Consider the following 5,840-nt stretch of genomic DNA (forward strand, 5'->3'; position numbering starts at 1 on the left):
TTGGTCTAAGGTGCTAAGTTAGGTTAACATCTGGCTAGTAGGGTCCAATCTCTTCTACCAGTATCACTAATCTGTTTGAGTAGACCACATTAAATTATATTCTGGTTGTTACACTAGTGTGGTATAAATGTGCTTATTAGGGCAAGATGAATCCATAAGGATAAGGTACAATCTTTTGAGGTCAGTTAGATCTATTGGAATAAAATAAAATCTTTTCAAGATAAGATGAATCTACTAAGGTAATAGAGTATCTTTTAAGATAAGATGGATCTATTAAGCTAGATACATTTTAATTAGGATAAGTTAGGATCTTTTGGGATGAGATGGATCTATGAGTGTAGAATAGAATCTTTTTAGATGAGATGGATATTGTTAGGCTAGATACTTTAATGAGGGATAATCTAGTTTCTATAGTTAGTTTTATAAGCATTATGTATATGCAGATGTAATTGTGGACATTACTCCACAACTCATCACACTCAATCAAAGATCCAAATTAGATAAATATCATAAGAACAAAACATTCAAATTCATAGATATCTATAAAAATAGTTTTATTTTTGTTCCTAAGAGTAGGTCTCCTATTCCTAAAGGTCACTTTAAGCACAGGATTTCAAAGTTTGAAATCCAAGTTTGTCTTTAGAAGGAAAAAGATAAGAGTAATCAGAGTAAAGCGGAAATAGATGAGAAAATATTCAGAGTAGCAAGGTTAAGTAGACAATGGTTGTCCAAATCTATCTAGGTTTCGTCCTACAGTCAACATTCCTCTGATACCACTTCTTTCACACCCGGATTTCGGGGCACCAAGACCCGGGCGCGAACATAATCACCAGGTGTGCTGGGACCAAGTCTCACACATATGATGAATCACGACACAAGATCGAATGTTACAACTTTACTATATAATAGGAGTTCTATACAAAATAAATAATTACATATAAGGAGGCAACGATCCAGCAATCCAAAGTTGACTGGGAGACGACGGCCTAGATCTCTCTCACGAACTCATCGCAGCATCCTCCATGCGCCTCATCCTGCGGTACCTGTTCTTGACCTGTGGGGGGGGGTGAGACAGCAAGAGTGAGCTCACATATGTTCATCGCTCAACAAGTTGTGGGGAATAATGTGCATGAACTCGCCAAAGGTGGGAGCTCACGTGAAGTGTAAGGCTTACCAAAGAGGATGGTTAGAGCTGAGCATTGCTTTTAAAGTTGGTCAAAATTTTATTAGCAATTACTATGTATAAGTAAATACCAACCCAATTAAATAGTAGAACAAAAGTAACAACATCACCTGCGATGCAATGCATATGACAAATTGAATTTAGTTCCATAAATTAATCATCAGAGAGTCCTGAGCTGCTCATGACCGTGAGCTCGGCTAGTATACCAGTTTAACACTCTGCAGAGGTGGTACCCTTTACCCACAAGTCATGTTACCCATCTGCCAAGGGATCGCGACTTCCCATACACCTCTACCAAGGAGGCGAGGTAGGGTGACACTACTAGGCCTTTACAAAGTTCCACTAGCTTCAGAAAACCCGCTACAGTTTATAGGAAGCTCCAATGTAGGGTTCTTGCCTGACCGCCATCGCAGCAAAATCAACCAAGGACCTCCCTACACTGACCACTCCCCTACTGCCCTTGCCCCTTTCGGGTAAGGTGGTCCTCCACTAGCTTTCCTAATTAATCAGCCAAGGGCGTCCATAAACCCTTGTGGTGGCACGTGTTTCTCAAGTTAAGCTCTATGTTCCAATTAACATTAATGATCTTGACATGAACAGTAAATAACAACGGATAACAAAAGTATAATCATGAATAATGTGTATCTCAATGCCCAAAACCACATATAGCACTAGCAAGTACTACCCAAAAAGTTCAGTGGTAAACAAGGCATAAAGATAGACAAACTAGGGTAACCTATTAGGTCCCATCAAAATTAACCTATGCAGATCATTATGATTAATTAGAACATGAGTGGGTAAAAGAAGTGATCAAGGGCACAACTTGCCTGGCACTTGAGATCCAGGTAACAGGGTGATTCCTCAGATCCTCGTAACCGCACTGCTAGTCGTAGCAATACAAGCAGACATGGTATAGACAAAAATTAACATCACACCAATCATAAGTACATACTGCATAATAATAGTCTACGCGTCACAACGAGATCGCGGGCTCGAGAACTACGATCGGATTTACTAGTAAGGAGTTATGATTTTATAGAAGATCTGCGTGATTAAAATATTAAACTATATTATAATTTGGTTAATATAAATCATACGAGAGGTTATTATATAAATAATTGTCTTAACTTAAATATAAGTTATAAATTGACCCTAGATCATATTCTAGTAGATTACAATTATAAGCAGTTTAACTAGACTAACTCATATAAGTTAAATAAAGATCTAATTATAAAATAAAGAGACATGGTATAATAAATGTTGTTATTGCATAGTAACTATTTATACGAGACTAACGCAACTTGAACGAGTCAAATCAGATTTAAAACAGAGGAGTTATGATTTTCTGAAGATTCTATGTGTTTTGTACAAGATTAAATGGGATATAATTTTTAAGGTGACTTTCATGTCAAAACAGTGGTACTTGATGATAGACAATAATATAAAAAAATTATAGGAATTGGAACGGATTAATTTGGGCTTAATATGAATTTTCTATGAATTACCCGAGTTTTACAATTATTTTTATACTAAAAATCAATTTCTAAATCTATTTTTCTGGTTTTATTTAATTCCTGGACTGTGCCTCAATTTATATAGAAGGAAGGGGCCTCTGCGCCAAGATTCTAAGACACAGCGCACAGACGCGAGGGATGGCGGGTTGGTTCCTAGGAAGTTCAGGGACTCTTTGATAAATGTCCCTGGCCGAAAGGGTCGGCAGGTTACGGCCGACCGATCGATCACCGACCGACCAGATTAGATGTTGCTTTCATTGAATCGGTAAGCTAATAAGGACCGTCTGATTGAAGGTTGTCGGCCCAGATTCAACCACACCGAGATCGAGCCCGAGCCGCTCGATCACCGATAGGTGGCCTGCATTTCATCTGGCCAAACCGTTACACAGGTGAAATCCTAAACGTTGATCTATTACCCAACGGCACGAGGCCATCTTCCACCTCGCCCTCCTATCGCACCATGTCTCGACTCTTGACGACGGCGACCCGCCCGCCATGGGGCGCCATGGCCAAAATTCCAAGCCACGCCAAGGTGATCTAGCCCATAAACTAAATGGATCAACGCGCAGAGGAGGATGTGGTTCTTTACCGGAGATGAGGGGGCCGAATAGGCTGTCCACACAAACAGGACGCTTCACATGGAGCTCCCGCGCTGGTGATCTGGCCACCGGTCCAATCCCGCCAGGCGAGGCCGTGAGAGACCTCTTGGTGGACCCAGCCATCCCCACGGCCCACTCCCTAGGGATCAACATCGGCTAGCCGGAGTCCCCGGCGGCGGCTCCCTCCACGACCAACATGCTTCTGCCGCCTAGCCCGATGGTGGATTTGGATAGGTGTTTTCTGGAATTGGGAGGGAAGGAGAAGCACCGGGCTCGCTTTTATGTACAGTAGGGGCGGTTTGGCTGGTCCGCAGCTTGCGCGCGGCCACGCCGGACATGGAATTCCGTTGAAGAAGACTGCACAGTCGGCCGCACAGCTCACGCGAGGAGGAGTTTCTGTCAGTCAGGGCCCACTTGCAAGTGGCGAAAGCGCGAGGTATAGCAGATGGGCGGTCGATCGTGTAGTATTTATACATCGGCATCATAGCCCGAGTACATACGTCTGGCCGAACGGATTCGTCTGTGCCCCCGAGATGTTAGCAATTGTTGGTCCTTAGATGACGACCATTTGTTGCAGCGACCACAAAAATCACAGAAGGGATCTCAACGGACTAGGAACGAAGAGCTTGAGCATGCAATTTTTACGGAGGTGGTTGCAATGGAATACGATCGCGTGGGAGATAAGCTATGCGCATGGGAGAGGCTGGACCACGGGTCCGATCGAAGAGTAAGGGGCTGTATATCTGTTGCATGAGTGGACGAGGAAATTTCTATGCACATGACGGCCCTGGGCAACGACAGACGCGAGTCCTGGAGAAGATGACCTGCTCGTTCTGTTCGTGCTCGTGAACAAGGGAGAGGAAGCTGTCAAGGTGTCCCATGTGTCAGCACGGGTGAGCAAAGACGCAAGCGCATGCAGAAGTACATGAGGCTGCGATACAAGCATTGGTTAATTTGCATGCACATTGGTTAATTTGCATGCTTATGTCATGGTGATGATATGGTGACACAAGTTCTGGCAAATGAATAAAGAAAAGGATTTTTGGAGGGGGAGTGTGGCCGACGGAATGGGATGAGGTGATGGGCTGAGAAATTTTGGCCCAAACACAAATATGTTCTTTCCTTTTTTTTAATTTTCTATTTCGATTTTTTGGATTACTATATTCAAATATGATATGAATTTCAAGTCTAAGATTATATTTTAAATAAAACTAGATACACATATTCAAAAACCAGCATAAGGCATAATTAAATTTTATTTATTTAATTCTTTCACTACTTTATCCATTTAGATACATGCTTGTATGCATGAAAGAAAAATAACTCATAAACTCTAATTTTATTCTTCCAAATTAAAAAATTACCTAATTTTCTTAAACCTATAATTTAGGGTTTACACCCTAGCTGTTGACCATACCCTGGCCATTTGATGTTGAATTTTATGCGTTTTGACAAAGTTGAAAATTTTTCCTTTGCCGAAGCTCCCTCTTGTTACGAAGCTAGAGCAAAACGATCCTTCGGTTCAAAATGCAATGAGCAAGCTTCGGCGGTGGCCAAATTTTTTGGCAGCACAACAGTGCAATAGCAGTAAATGTTGTGGTAACTTCACACCTACCCGTCTGTTTATATAGTGCTGTAGTTGGGAAGGTGAATCGTCAAGCCGCTCGCACGCGTTGAACAGTCACCCGCACCCGCTGAGCGGTGGACCACTCGGTGACTAGAAGGTGAATCGCCAGATCGCTCGTACACACTGAACGGTGGACCACCTGACGCTGGGAGTATTTAATCGTTTCTCGGCAACGAGCTAAGGGAAGGTGTTTTTTGGACCTTCGGCATTCTGAAGCCTGGGAAAGTTTTTCACGGATCGAGCTCGTCACGAAAAACGATCTAGTACTGTGAAGGGGCTACTGTTGGGGGTCTGCTTCGTCGCCGAAGGTCCCATAAGAAGAAACACCTTCGGAAGATTGACACAGAGCCGAAGCTATCAATCAAAAGGCTTCAGAGTATATTTTCAAAGGCACCGACTTAAAGATGAAATGACCAATCGACCCATGATAATTTGTATTATAATTGTAGACCTTTGTAAAGGGCATGAATGTAATTCCCCACAGGCTGCGTCCTGTGCCTATAAATAGATGAATAGTACCCCTGTACTGTTCACGCTCTTCTGTAATCGCTTGTGTGCCACACTTGGATTTTTGCCTTCTGTCAAGCCGAAGGTATAAATATGATTAAATATCATGTTTTAAAAATTCAAGTTTGTATGATGAAACATATGAATAATATAATGTGTTTTGTTCGTGCTATATTTTATGTTTCATATGTTTCATCTTCCATTATCTTATAACCGTGATGATGAAGGTACGCCCTTCATGACCTTCGTCCGAAGATCATTATATCCTAAGGGAAATAATGCTTCGAAGGATGAAGGACTTTAACATTTAATACTTTGTGTTGCCTTATTCTTGATTCATAGCATTTGAGAACAAGTCCCCAACACCTTGTTTACCCTGAATCTCTTGGGTAGTTATGCTATTGCTTTAT

At 42.0% G+C, this 5,840-nt stretch overlaps 1 long non-coding RNA gene across 1 annotated transcript; it reads right to left on the reverse strand.

Moving 5' to 3' along the window:
- Positions 1–882: 882 nt before the first annotated feature.
- On the reverse strand, positions 883–3,547 carry LOC103632409 (uncharacterized). Its single transcript, XR_555894.1, has 3 exons — positions 3,287–3,547; positions 2,011–2,063; positions 883–1,054 (listed from the first exon to the last, which is right to left on the reverse strand). It is a non-coding gene; the product is annotated as an uncharacterized lncRNA (long non-coding RNA).
- Positions 3,548–5,840: the final 2,293 nt, after the last annotated feature.

Source organism: Zea mays, chromosome 7 (genome assembly GCF_902167145.1).
Source record: "Zea mays cultivar B73 chromosome 7, Zm-B73-REFERENCE-NAM-5.0, whole genome shotgun sequence".
Taxonomy (NCBI): Eukaryota; Viridiplantae; Streptophyta; class Magnoliopsida; order Poales; family Poaceae; genus Zea; species Zea mays.